Here is a 15666-nt window from a genome sequence, read left to right as displayed (position 1 = left end):
AGATGACGTGGTTGGGACAGGTAAAGTATCAACATTTCAAATAAATTGGACAGGTGCATGGATGCTAAATATTTAGAGTAAATGTCTGGAGGGATATTAGCCAAGCACAGAAAATGGGACTAGCTTAGATGGGGTATATTGGTCAGGATGGATGAGTTGGACCAAAGAGCCTGTTTCACAGAGCCATGATTCTATGACCCTATGCCTGTGACACTCAACAGGTCAGGTGGGTACTATAACAACATTTAAGAAGAGGGCGGCACGTCTTACAGCGGCAGTGACTCAGGTTTAATCTTGACTCTTGTTGCTGTCTGTATGGAGTTTGTACATTCTCCCTGTGACCACCTGGGTTTCTCCGGGTGCTCTGGTTTACCCACACACTCGAAATACGTACAGAATTGTAGATTAATTGGTTTTGATAAAATTGTAAGTTGTCCCTATTGTGCAGGGTAGTTCTAGTGTGATCACTGGTTGGTGGAGCCAGCACCGCCATTCATTGTGATCGTAGCTGATCGTCCCCAATAGTCGTAGCTGATCGTCCCCTATTATGGTTGCTTTGTAATACGGTTAACACTGTACCTTAATTGGTACACGGACAATAAAAAAACATTTGAACCCTTTGAAATTGGACTTGCCGTGATGGGCATTTTGGTCAGCATGGGTTAGTTGGTCCGAGGCATCCTTTCATTCTTTCCTGTTGAAAACTTAAAACTTAGATGCTAAACAGGGTGAGCAGGTGTTGACAGATGTACAAAACAATCTCAGGACAATCTCAAGAGGTATTTCAGAAATACCAGATAAACAGAATTTCACAACTCGTTTAAAATAGCCAAATTAATGTGCAGATGTGTGAAATGTAATTGGCAACATCAGAATTTCGTAAGGTATAAATAAGCGCGAGCGGGGTCCTTGAGCTCCTGGCAGTGACGATCTACCTGGGACCATTGTCAGTACAGGCGGCATCTTTATGTCCCACTGACATCAGCGATGGGGGTTAGTGACTTGGAACGGATACGTACACTTTTCAAAGTCCAGTATTACTTTGATTACATCATTACAGTCATCGGACTGCTCAGTATGTCGCTTTAACTGCTGGCCATTTAACAACGCTGAGGGCTTGAATTTTGCAGCTGTTCCTACTGGTCAGAGTGAAGTTTTGACCGGGGTTTGTCCATCTAAAGTATCCGCCACGAAACACAACTCCACAGCAGGTCTCTAAGTTTACTTCAAGAAGTTGCATATTTTGTCCTGTGTTAGTTAATATCATTTAGAGTAAGTCTGCGCTTAATGCCTACGGGGAACTGAAGATGGTCGCCGATGGTAGGGGGAGATGAAACACTCGGTTTGGCTAAGAAAGTGGCGCAGTGCGCAGTCCCTGCGTGGCTCCTGCGGTGATGTTTTGTAAAAAATGCTGCCTCCGTGTACAGAAATTCTCACATTTAATGCCACTGAATGGCCAGAATTATAATCCATTGTTTGCCGAACACCCGAACATTTGTTAGGACGGTTTCCGAAGTGTGTAGTAATTCGGGATGGGGATTACTACAGCACAGGGCCTTTCTCCCGGTATACACGTGCACTGAATCATCCATTATCAAAGGTGGCGATCAGTACAGGGGTTCTACTGGACACGGCTACTCCATCTCACCCCCACTGAACGCCAGCCCACATTCAATGGACGGCCGCTGGTTGCACTCAGAACCTCGAGGTTTTCGCATTCGTTCTGTGGTAATTAGTGGATCGATTAATTTGTTAATTACACATTATCAGTGTGTATTGAATTTAAACCAGCTTGTGGCTGCAAGTAAGAATGTAATGATTCCGTTCTCGATACACATGACAATTGCACACTCTTGACACCTCCGCGTTCAAAATACATTTTTTGTCAGTGTATTCTGTTTAATGCCCCTGTCCCACTTAGGATACCTGAACGGAAACCCCTGGAGAGTTCTGGAGATTCCCGGAGGTTTTTGTCTGTCTCCGTACCTGCTTCCACTACCTGCAAACTCCGGCAACCACCTGCAACCCCCGGGAACCGCACGGAAACCTAGGGTGGGGCGCAAAGTCTCCAGCGGTGTCCGCTCAGGTTTCCTACGTGGGACAGGGGCATTAGTGTATCTCAGTTTTATGCCGGGTTTATAATTGTTGCGTTACAAGTTTAATAATGGGTTATGATAAGTGGATCGTATGTGAGTGTTTTAGCAAGTTTTTGAGTGAATTATTCAGCAACCTCCCTTAATTAGTCGATGTTGGTAGCATAGGTGGTGAGAGCAGTTATGAGAAGGTTTGCTCTGGGACGCCAGAACCATATGATGAGCCTTCTCGAGGTGCCGTGGGCATAAGTCGCAGGAAAGCTGTAGGGGGTCACGACTGCGCCATGATCACCAACATCGAGAGCACCTTGCACCTGTTGAGGAGGTTCAAAAGCTGTCTGTGTTCATTTCCTCATAGGTAATTTAGTGGCGATCATTATAGTTGGAATAGGATATTGCGGGCTGTCTCGATGCATCACCTACTAAATACAAAAATATGTCCAGAAATCAATTTTCGTGACCCGCGTCTCGGTACTACATGAAATGTTGTACAGATTTGGATGAAATATAATTGAGAAGGAAGTCATAACTCGTCGGTGCCAAAAGTTGCACATTAATTAATTAAACTAATTATAAAATGCGCTGAAAAGTAAGCGCCATCTAGTGTCCCATGCCCATATTACACCATGCGAGCATATTTCCGTGTTGCAGTCCATTTAATACATTTATGTGTGACTTGTGAATATTACTGTAATCATATATAATTATGTACAATATTATTATATAAAATAATATTCGCCCTCCGAGCAGCTGATAATGTCCTGTTTCCGTTACCATCCTTACTTTTGTGCATATCGTTCACGAATTATTCCTTGTCTCTCCACATCACCGTTTATATTTCTCGCTTCCTTTATCCATAGAGTCATAGATGTACACAGAACGGAAGCATGCTCTTCGGGGCAACTCGTCCACGTCGCCCAATACGTCTAAATCCGCTAATTCAATTTACGCACGTTTGACATAAAGGTTATTGAACTTTCTATCTATGTACCCGTCCAAATATTAATATTGTGAATTGGTCACCTTACTCTGACAGATCGTTTCACATATCCAAATTCTCTGCGTGAAAATGAGACCCTCGGGTCCTCTGTAAATCTTTGTCCGCTCACAATAAAGCTCTGCTCTGACGCTCTAGACTTGCCACTCTTGAAAATAAAGAAAGTCCACCTCATCTGCACCGATAGGGATTTTCCATCCTTCCAGAACATAAGCCCTGTCCCCCTGCGCTCGATGAAATAAAAGGATAGACCATGGAGCCTGTCCGAATATGCTCCAGTCTTGGTACGATCTATGTGGATCCTTTTTAGCCGTTTCTAGATTAAATACATTAATCTTACTGATGGGCGACGAGAACTGCGAACAACACTCGATGTGTAGGCTCAATAACGGGTTTACAGTATCCACGACGCCATACAATCTATAGTCAATGCATTGACGTATGAACGATGCTTATCATCACCGTGTCTACTTGTACCTCACTTTTCAGGAGTTATTGACTTGTAACCTTCTGACTCAATGATCGACATCACTCCACAAGGCCCTATCGTTTACGATGCAAGTCTTAACTTGGTTCAAATTTTCAAAGTGAAAATCTTTGCACGTGTCTGAGTTAAATGCAACTATAATCCCTGGACCACTTCTCTAGTTCATCTGGATTCTGTTGCCATTTTAGATAACCCAGTTCACTCCGCCGCCATTTCATTTGTGGCATCCAGAAGATTACTGACGACGATTCCATCATTGCTATCCGGAACAGTAATAAAGATGGCAAATAACACCGGAGCCTAATGCGATCCCATTTGCACCGCCATGCTTACAATCTGAACAACTGGTAATCAGTATTACGCCCCGCCTCATTTAACCGAACCAATGTTGTTCCGAATCGGCCTAGTCACCTTAAATCGTACACGATCTAACCTTCAACACGAAATAACCACGCGGGCCAATGTCAGCCACCCTGCCCACGATATAACTTCTCATCATCGTTTCGAAAAAAAAATGTTTGTGCAGGTTCGTGACCCAACTCACGGAACTACATGAATGTGTTACAAATTGTGTAAAAAAGATTATATAAATCATCCATGAATCTCGTCAAGAACAAAACCTGCACATTTTAAAATAAATTTAAGCAAAACCTGAACATTTTCGAGTAGCTTTCGTCCGATCAAAGCACGTTTAACATTAAGTCAGACGCCAATTGGCCAATTACATGCTTTGTTTCAGGCTAGCTAGGCAGGAAGCACACATCATGGCTGAGAGAACCTCTACTGATTGAAAAATTGTGAATCAACTGGAACTAAAAGGTAAGATCTAAGGTCTGAATTTATGGAAATTAATCTGTATGGACTTTAATTAATTTAATTACACCCTTTAATTATTCTGAAAAAATGAGATTTGGAGGCTGTACATTAATTCATTCGTTCATTCGTTCATTCATTCATTCAATCATTCATTCATTCATTCATTCATTCATTCATTCATTCATTCATTCATTCATTCATTCATTATACATTCATTCATTCATGAAGTTGAGGCCCTAAATTATGTGTATCCATAACAAAGTAAATTACATTTGTCATTAATGTTGCTTATTGAAGGCAAATAAGTCTTCTTTAACATCTAATATCGGAGCTGCCTGTGATCACTTACCGAGAAAAAGTGCTCCGACCGCGGTGCCTATGTATTTAACATAGTGAAGCCGCGGTCTCCGTTAAGAACCGGCCGAATCGCGAACGCGGAAGCCGCGGTGTGTGTTGAGATAATCTCCGAGGGGGTAGGCTGTACATAATGCCTCCTCAGCGGGCGTTTCCAGGCCCCGACCACGAAAGAAAACCGGAGGAATGTAGACTGCACTTTATAGGCTTCCATCGTAGTGAGAAATGGTCAGAAATGGTTGATGTGTATGTTGAAATCAATTGGTGAATGTGAACTTGAACGAACTAATTTATCTATGGTAGTAATTTAGTAACTCAATCTCATTTACATTAGGAAGAGGTTGACAATTTTTGAATTGCATGCTGACTTAATTACTATGAGATATTTTTCTTCTGAAGCCTCTGCCCCTCCACTTGAACACGAACTAGCTTATCTATGGCAGTAAATAATAATGTGAGTCTCATTGACATTAAGAAGAGGTTGCATTTTATGAATAGAAGTTCATGTAGACTTAAGTACTATGAGATATTTATTTCTCTGGCTATTCTGCAGTCTCTGCCCTTCCGCTAGAACTAACTTATCTATGGCAGTAAATTACAGTGTAAGTCTCACTGACATTAAGATGTTGACATTTTATGAATTGAACTCCATGCAGATGTTTTTTTTCTGTAGCTTCTGCCCCCCCCACTCTTCAGAGCCCCATGCACATTCACACACAGAAGGGTTTTGTGTGGACATGCATTGTAGGCACTGAGACATAATGCACACTAATTTGATCATTTGCTGACTTGCCATCCCATCTACCTGGGCATGGATACATGTATAAGTTCCCCATTGATATGATGATATTGTCTTACACAATGTAAAACATGAAAATATGTAAAATATTCCCTCCCTGGCACATATTATCTTCTATAATTATGAGGCAACAACGATTCCCTGGTTATCATGCAGAGTGCTATCGTCACTTCTACAACGTAGCAACAATATATCGAGCCGTAGCAGGGTCTAGAAAGAAGAACGGTAATGATAGGACTCAAACATTAATTATTTGTATTTATGTTCATATGATATTAATTTGAACAATTAAAAGATATATTTGAGGGTCTTGGTTTATTTTACATTTCATTCCTTTTCTGTTTTCATTTTCCTCTTTCAATTGATTTCAAGACGCTGAAAAGCCCGAAGCAGGCGAATCAGCTGAAGAGACAGTTCCTGATGGTGAAGCTGATGATCCGGCGCCAAGGACAAAGAGATTGCTTCTCCTTGTCAACAAACAGCAATTGCCCAGCACTCTGACCGCAGTAGATGAAGCTAGATACAACATGTTCCTTTGTTAACAAAATCAGAGGTACTTCTTCCACCAACAGCACACTCTCTGAGAAAGCGGCATGAGATGAAATTACCAGACTGCTGTACGTTCAAAATGCCTGGAACAGTTTCCATAGATTCCATGTCCAAAGGGACATGGGTGGAAAATTGTAGGTGGTGAATTAGACTTTGACTCGGGGTGATCTGCCTCCAGCCCCAAGCACGTTGCTATAAGGAACATACTGTTCATGCAAGAAAATAAACTGTGAGAAATCAAGTGCAGGGAAATGAAGATGCTCACATCAGCAGCATGGTGTGCCATGTGCAGATTTATGTAAGTGTGTTGACTGCAGAAACTCTATTATTGCAAAAGACTTGGAATCTGATGTAGAATATTCCGATGAAGATTATATGTAATGTGAACAAATAAATTGGGGAAATAAATGATTAAGTGATGTTTTATTTTAATGTCGATCGTTTCACTGCTTATTTGGTCAAATTATTTAAACAAGGAGTGAATTACATATGGTAATTGCGTGCTGGTGCATGACAAAGCGACGGTGCACCCACCCATCCACACATACATCCACACACACACACCCATCCGTAGGCACACATACATGCATACATACATGCACACATACATCCACAAATCCACACACACATCCACACATACATCCCCACACCCACAAAGATACATCCACACATACATACACACATCCACACATCCATCCGCACACACATACATCCACACACACATACATCCTCACATCCATCCGCACGCACACATACATGCACACATCCATCCGCACACACATACATCCACACACACACATACATCCATCCACACACACATACATCCACATACACATCCACACATACATACACACATCCATCCATTCGCACATACATCCATCCACACATACATACACACTTACATCCTCACATCTACAAACACACGTTTGACAGGTAGCGTTGAAAATTAGCGTAGAGCACAACTTGTCACGTAGCCAGATTGATTGTGGCCTGGATGTACAGGATGCAGTTGCAGTAGGTTGTGCTAAATCCTGTTTCTACGAGTTTGGAGATAAGCTTGGTTGGGTTAATGGTATTTGATGCAGAGTTGCAGTATATGATTAGGAGTCTGACGTAGGTGCCCTTCTTCTCCAGGTGTTCCAATGATGAGTGCAGGACTGCGGAATGTGATCAGCCCTGGACATGTGGCGGCGCACAAGTGGACAGCCAAAGTATGAAGTAAAATATATGTAAAGTCTACTTAACTCCGAAACAATGCATAGTTTAAATGTCTCCGATAAAGTAGATGGGATGTCAGGAACCCAGCTGAGCTGAAGAGAGGACCGTCCAGTTGTCTGATAAGTGCTGAGAAGAAACTGTCCCTGAGTCCGGAGACATAGGTTTTGAAATTCTGCACATCTTGGCTGACGGGACTGGGTTGAAAAGGGAGTGACCGGTGTGAAGATGGTCATTGATGATGCTGTTGGTCTGGGCGAGGCAGCGTCATGTTTAGATGGTGTCAATGAAGGGAAGTTGGTTTTGCTTAAGCGTCTGGGCAACGTCCACAACGCTGCAATTTCTTCGGTCCTTAAATTGAGCTGTTCACAAACCATAGGTGGACACAGAAAGCTGGAATAACTCAATAGGTGAAACGGCATATCGGGAGAAAAGGAATGGGTAAAGTTTTGTGTCGAAACCGTACTTCAGACAAATAGTCAGGGGAAAGGGAAACGAGATGTATAGACGGCGATGTAGAGTGATATACATCCTAATGGTTGCCTTTGATCGAAACATAGAAACATAGAAAATAGGTGCAGGAGTAGGCCATTCGTCTCTTCGAGTCTGCACCGCCATTCAATATGATCATGGCTGATCATCCAACTCAGTATCCTGTACCTGACTTCTCTCCATACCCCCTGATCCCTTTAGCCACAAGGGCCACATCTAACTCCCTCTTAAGTATAGCCAATTAAATGGCCTCAACTACCTTCTCTAGTAAATAATTCCAGAGATTCACCACTCTCTGTGTGAAAAATATTTTTCTCATCTCGGTCCTAAAAGATTTCCCCCTTATCCGTAAACTGTGACCCCTTGTTCTGGACTTCCGCAACATCGGGAACAATCTTCCTGCATCTAGCCTCTCCAACCCCTTAAGAATGTTTTAGGTTTCTATAAGATCCCCCCTCAATCTTCTAAATTCTAGCGAGTATAAGCCGAGTCTATCCAATCTTTCTTCATATGAAAGTCCTGACATCCCAGGAATCAGTCTGGTGAACCGTCTCTGTACTCCCTCTACGGAAAGAATATCTTTCCTCAGATTAGGAGACCAAAACTGTACGCTATACTCCAGATGTGGTCTCACCAAGACCCTGTACAACTGCAGTAGAACCTCCCTGCGCCTATACTAAAATCATTTTGCTATGAATGCTAACATACCATTCGCTTTCTTCACTGCGTGCTGTACCTGCATGCCTATTTTCAATGAAAGAATGGTTTCAATGTCTGAAGACGGGTTTCGGCCCGAAACGTTGCCTATTTCCTTCGCTCCACAGATGCTGTTGCACCCGCTGAGTTTCTCTAGATTTTTTGTGTACCTGCCTACTTTCAATGACTGGTGTACCATGACACCCAGGTTTCGTTGGATCTCCCCTTTTCCCAATCGGCCACCATTCAGATAACAGTCTACATTCCTGTTTTTGCCACCAAAGTGGATAACCTCACATGTATCCACATTATACTGCATCTACCATGCATTTTCCCACTCACCCAGCCTATCCAAGTCACCTTGCAGCCTCCTAGCATCCTCCTCACCGCTAACACTGCCGCCCAGAATTGCCTACTCTCTCGTTGGTTCCTCTACATGTTGGTTTAGAAAACTATCCCGAATACATTCCAAGAAATCCTCTTCCTCAGCACCCCTGACAATTTGATTCACCCAATCTATCACCCAACCTTCATAGTAACCACAGCTAGTTTGAAGAAGCATATGCAATATGTTCATCGAAGTACATTCCAGATGTTAATGTATTTAGAGTTTGGTAAATGGTGGCAATGTCTGTGCCGCTTCTCTTCCATGTGCACGTAAAGGTCAGACGCTCAATTCAACAACAATTCAAGAGATCGCTATGAATGATCAGATCCAGAAATACACTACCTCATCCAACAAAGTAATACCCCTTTCTTAGTTTTGCAAGTGCCACTATATGTCATTGCACTTGTCAAATGTGATCCTCGTCCTGCATTAGAACTATTCAATCTTCTATATCCCTGTATAAAATCTAAGGTTGTTCTATTACAGTTGGAGAAGAGTCATAATAAATCTAAAAATAATAATTGTTTGCAACATCCGTTGAGGTGCCTAATTCACTGTACAATGATGCAATGAGCGAAAGTTGGTGACGGGTTCTTTGTTCAGTGGACTGTGTCTGAGGTGACTGAAGTGACGGTCGCACTAATTGTCATAGTCGACGTGCCCTGATTGTATAATAGGGCTCGAAACCAAACACCAGTGGATCAAAGGAGTTAGCGCATTAACCAAATTCGCTGCTTTGGATGAAAAATGGGATATTCAGCAATTTACTACATAGCGAGCATTTACTATCCTGTTCTTGTCGCGATTGGAATACCGGGTAAGAAATAGAAGCTGACTCTTTTTGGTGCGTTTCCTTCTTGTTAACCCCTGGCGTGTGTTAAAACGTCGACCATTATGTCCATCACATGTGTTTATCGCATCATTTTCAGGTTTCAAGCTTATGGAGTCTCGCAATGTTTACTCTTCGATTTACATATGTAGCCCGTTGTAAACATAAACTGACTGGCGCTAGTGTTTTTGTGGCCAACATTTGATCCCGCTGTAATTTCAAAAATCATTTCTGATGCATGTTTTACGTTGATACAATATGCAGGGTAGATAGTCAGAACACGTTTCTTTGTGGGTGAAAGAGTCAACTACTAGAGGACATAGACTTAATTTGAGAGGGGTAAATTTTAAGTTAGCTGTCCGTGGTAGGTTTTTGCCCAGTGAATGCCGAATACTTGGAATGCGCTGCCAAAGCTCTGATGGTTTAAAATTTGATGTCTGCTTATCAACGACTTTTAGATTGGATCATGAAGATGGAGGGATCGAAGACAATAGATCACGTACATGCAAAGTTTATTAGATTAACTTGGCATAGTGTACGACACAGACTTCGAGGGCTGATGCCATCTACATGTAATTCATGGTTCCATGTGTACTATACTTGGACTTTTACAGAAGGAAGGGACAAATAACCGGAAGCTCAATTATTTTCCATGCTATATATTGATTTTTATTAATTTATGTATAAACCGTTGTAAGAATTATTCATTCTTTCATAGACATGAATAATTAAAATATTTTAATCGCGTGTTCTTTAATTAATGTGATGGAAATACATATGTGCAAGGCTCTGGATTTCGCATGATGTCCGCTATCTGACACAAACAAATCCTTCCAAGTCCAATGGACTAACTCAGAAGGACGGCTCCGCGTGAGCCACGCCTCTTGTTGAAGCCAACAGGACATATCCTCGTGGTGACCTTTATGCACGGCTACGGACGCACGGTCGCTTCCGATGCCTCACGAGGCTTTGATGATCATCTCTACGTTGGCCGATCCTCTTATAAACGTAAAACGCTGAGCGATGTTCCCAAACCTGGTTAATTTACTGATAACATCTTGTCTAACTGAGGTAAGAAACTGTAATATATTTCTTGTAGCTCTCTTTTGATACCCGACCTATGTCACCGACATTTTTATGCATTACTGCTTTGCAATAATTATCAATTGCTACCATAGTAAAGTGTTATTTGTTAGTTCATACCTAAGTTTAAAGCAATCATGGTTCTTTTCTAGTTCAAGTTCAAGTTCAATTGAGTTTATTGTCATGTGTCCCTGATAGGACAATGACATTCTTGCTTTGCTTCAGCTCACAGAAAATACTTGGCATTTACTACAAAACAGATCAGTGTGTCCATATACCATTATATAAATATATACACACATGAATAAATAAACAGATAAAGTGCACATAACAGATAATGGATTATTAATAATCAGAGTTTTGTCCGAGCCAGGTTTCATAGCCTGATGGCTGTGGGGAAGTAGGCATTCCTAAACGTGGTTGTTGCAGTCTTCAGACTCCTGTACCTTCTACCTGAAGGTAGCGGGGAGATGAGTGTGTGGCCAGGATGGTGTGGGTCTTTGATGATACTGCCAGCCATTTTGACTAATTCGACAAGCTGGATGGAGAAAATGTGTTTATATGAAATAGGCCATTATTATTCCGAAATTATTTGAAGTGATAACAGAGGCCGATGCATATTCGTGGCCCTTTCATAGCAATTGTCCGCTATCTACCCTTTGGGAATTTTTTCCCCGTTAATTTCATCATATTACATTAATAATAATAATAATAATTATTATTACCATAATAATTATTATTATTATGCATTTTATTTTCTGGAGCATTTCTGGACACCCAAGGACACCTTACAGGACATAAAATCACAATACATTTATCAATATTAAAATCAAGTTGATTAAAAACAAAAAAAACAAAAAAAAACAAAAAATACACAAAACATTTTAAGTCATTAAAATCAGGGTGAACATGGTGGAAGTTATGTCGGGTATGCTAATCTAAACAGGTGTGTTTTGAGTTGTGATTTGAATTGATCGATAGTGTTCAGGTGACGGATGGGAGGTGAGAGAGTGTTCCAGAGACGTGGTGCAGAGCAGCTGAAGGCTCTGGCACCCATGGTGCTGAGTACAAATGTGGGGACAGTTAAAATTGCAGCTGAGGAGGAACGAAGTTACCGGGAAGGAGTGTATGGTAGCAGCAGGTCAGAGAGGTATTGGGGAGCAAGGTGGTGTAGGGCTTTGAAGGTCAGCAGTAAAATCTTGTAGTTAATCCGGTGGTGCACAGGGAGCCAGTGGAGCTGAGTGAGGATGGGTGTGATGTGGTCCGATGATCTGGTGCGGGTGATGATCCGGGCTGCAGAGTTCTGAATGCATTGGAGGCGATGAAGAAGTTTATTGGAGGTGCAAGTGCGGAGGGCGTTGCAGTAATCGATGTGGGATGTGACCTGAGCGTGGATGAGGACTTTTGCATTGGCTTTGGAGAGGGAGGGGCGGAGTCTGGAGATGTTGCGGAGATGAAAGTATGCAGAGCGTGTGATATTGCTGATGTGGGGGCCAAAGGAAAGTGTACTGTCCAGAATGACGCCGAGACTTTTGACATGGGAGGACTATTAATTAATAAGTAATACAGCTTTTATTAATTTGATTTATTATGATGTATCTCAACCCGTACACTTTACAAACGATGTAACCGAGCTATTAGTGACGTTGGTATGTCTTAACAGCTATTTTTCCCAACGTGTGAGAATTTGAATTTGAACAAGTTCATTATCGTTCGGAATCGTGTTATATTTGGCAAAAACCTATTGCGTCCGGTGGTGGTTGCAATCAGCTCCAGAATTGAAAACGATTTCACCACGGTATGGACCTGTTTCCCCAGGAACACGAAATGAGCCGATGAGATTGACTGCGTTTGCAACGAGGATTCCTTTATCAATATTGTTCCTCTTGTTTCCATGCAGTTAACTTAATGGCAATCGTGATCCTCTCGCGTGGAAAATGCGGTATTTCCAAGTGCATCACTCGTTACCTGGTGGGAATGGCGGCGGCAGATCTCATGGTAGTTATCATCGTTGCATTATTGGATCAGACATTTAAATATTCCCGTTTATAGCTAATCACTCCAATTTGTGCTCTGACAACTGTTTTGAGGATTGCAACTACGGGCTATTCCGTCTGGCTTACGGTGGCTTTCACCTTCGATCGCTTCATCGCAATATGCTGCCAAAAGTTGCAGATAAGGTATTGCAGTGAAAGGACTGCGACGGTGGTTATAGTAGTGGTGACAATAGTGTGCTTTGCCAGATGTATCCCGGGTTACTTTGCAATAGAGCCTTACGCCATAATTGATCACGTGCCATGGGGATGCATCTTAATAGCAGGATACTACACTTCTTCCATGTGGAAAGCGTTCGAGTTAATTGACAGTATCTTGACACCGTTGTTACCAATCGCGTTAATTCTACTGTTTAATGGGTTGACAGTTAGACACATTATTGCGGCAAATAGAGTTCGCCAAAGTCTGCGGAACAACAGCGAGAATCAGAAGGATCCAGAAGTGGAAAACCGGTGAAAGTCAATGGTTTTGCTGTTTGCTCTATCAGCCAATTTCATATTATTGTGGATGCCTTATGTGGTATATTCTGTGAACTGGCAAACACAAAATTATTTTTACACAGACAGATATATGAGTAACCCAACATATATCCTGCAGCAACTTGGGTTTATGTTTAAATTCCTCAGCACCTGCACCAACACATGTATCTATATACTGTCACAGAGGAAAATCAGAGAGGAGCTGATGAAAGGTGTAAAATTCCTTCTTACACTGAATGGACATTGTAAATAGCACGGGAATCCAATTTTAAATCAGTTGAGCGGCCGCATAAAAGTTAATGGAACTCCGATGTCGTTTTGGAAATGTATCAGGAACGTATGTAACAGTCAGTAGCTTTGTGCTGCCACGTCAGGCAACATGATCATTTCGAATCAATACGTGAAATTGCGCCGGCGCATTAAATACCTATGGCTTGATGTTTATGTCGGGAAACTTGTTTTCCAAGCCATTTGTTTATTGATACTTGGTGTATCGTATTAATATCATTGAACGGACTTTATGGAAGTAGCCAAGCAAATGTAATTACAAATGAAATGAAAGTCAAAAAATCGAAAACCTTCGTGCATCTCACAATATAATACATGCATGTGGACAGTTGGCAATTGTTTTTGCACCGAAGACCGCATTCAGATTACAGACATTTAATAAATTGGACAGACGAATTAAATACTCATAGTATGATTAAAAAAGCATCAAGTCACCGGATTACTCACCTCTTTGGTATCCGTGAATATCTCTCGGTGGCATTTGTAAACATTGAACAGGATCGAAAAATGCTGTACGGTTTCCCTAGAAATTGGGCGCTATCGACGAACAACGTTTTGATAAATTTCTCAGGATTATACAGTAAATGGCAAGGCACCAGGGAGCTTTGTGGATGTCGGATACCCTGGGTACAAGTTTATTGCTCATATCGTTCCTTGAAATCAGAAACAGAGTTAGACAGTGTGCGAAGAAGACGTTTAGCACGAGTGATTTCATACGTCTGACCAATGTGACAAATTGAATGTTGAAATGAATCAGCTGTGAAGATCAAAATATTGATCAACTACTGGAAGTAATTCGGTATTACAGTTTTCAATGTGAATGTGGGGCGCGTGTGTGATGACACATTTGTCGAAAATGGGTCCTCGGCGCGAAACCAAACTATCCACAACAAGCAATAAATCATGCGATGTACTGAGATAAGGTATCAAGGCAGAATGCTGCTGTGCAGATCTCCGGAGCAAAGGAATATGCGACGTTAACGGTCGGAACGCTTGGCTGGTGCAATGTGTCTTCCATTGGAGGATACATGTGCAAAATATCCGTTATGTTCATATAGCTATCTGTCCAAATATATTCTAATCGTCATAATTCAATCCTCGTCTGCAGCCTCATCTGGCAGCTCATTCTAGACGTGGACTGCACAGAGTGAAAAGGTTACCCTTGCACTACCTCTTCAATGTTTCCCACACACGTTAAACTTGAGCATTATAACCATATGCACCAATAGTGGTGGAGGTAGTGCGGAAGGGTTAGGGTCAAATAACGTTTTATTTTCTCTATGTTACTCATATAATCGCTCTCCTCAATAAGGCCAACACCGAATCCCTACGCTCCACAGAAAAATAATATCTCCCGGTAGCTCAAACCAACAATTCCGGGTAACAGGCTGATGAATCTCTGCTACATTTTTTCCAACGGAATACCATGGTTCTATATAATGTCGACCAGTACTGCACACAATACACCAAGTGTGGTCTTCCTCTGGCTTCACATGCTCAATCTTTCTGATACGTCATCCTCAATACATTACCATTAGTTCTTTGAATCTTTGAATCTGTGATTCTTTGAATCTTTCTTCTGCTCTGTATGCAATTAGGGACAACCTAAGGTTGCTGATTATTGCTCCCAACCATCGTAACCTGGGATTGTAAAAGCGTCCTGACCAAAAATATCCCCTATTCATTCATTCACAGGTGCTGCTTCCAGTTTCCCCAGCAAATTATGTTTTGCACTGTAATCCAAGCGTGTTTCAGATTAAATTGCAACTCAGTGATTTTGAGGCCGAAATTTGGTTCTCATCTTCACCAATCTGATATTAGTTATATAGGAAGTTAAAGACTCAATGTCTCTGAAAAATTCCCTTGTTCAGCCAGAGCAGAGCATACTACTCGGCATCTGCACACAATCGTGTCTGCCTCGCGCTTCTTATGCCCCTGTCCCAGTTATGAAACCAGAACGGAAACCTCTGGAGACTTTGCGCCCCACCCAAGGTTTCCGTGCAGTTCCTGGAGGTTTTTATGAGTCTCCCTACCTTCTTCCACTAC

Source organism: Amblyraja radiata, chromosome 43 (assembly GCF_010909765.2).
Source record: "Amblyraja radiata isolate CabotCenter1 chromosome 43, sAmbRad1.1.pri, whole genome shotgun sequence".
NCBI lineage: Eukaryota > Metazoa > Chordata > Chondrichthyes > Rajiformes > Rajidae > Amblyraja > Amblyraja radiata.
The sequence above is the reverse complement of the archived record's forward strand: the minus strand, read 5'-3'. Positions refer to the sequence as shown.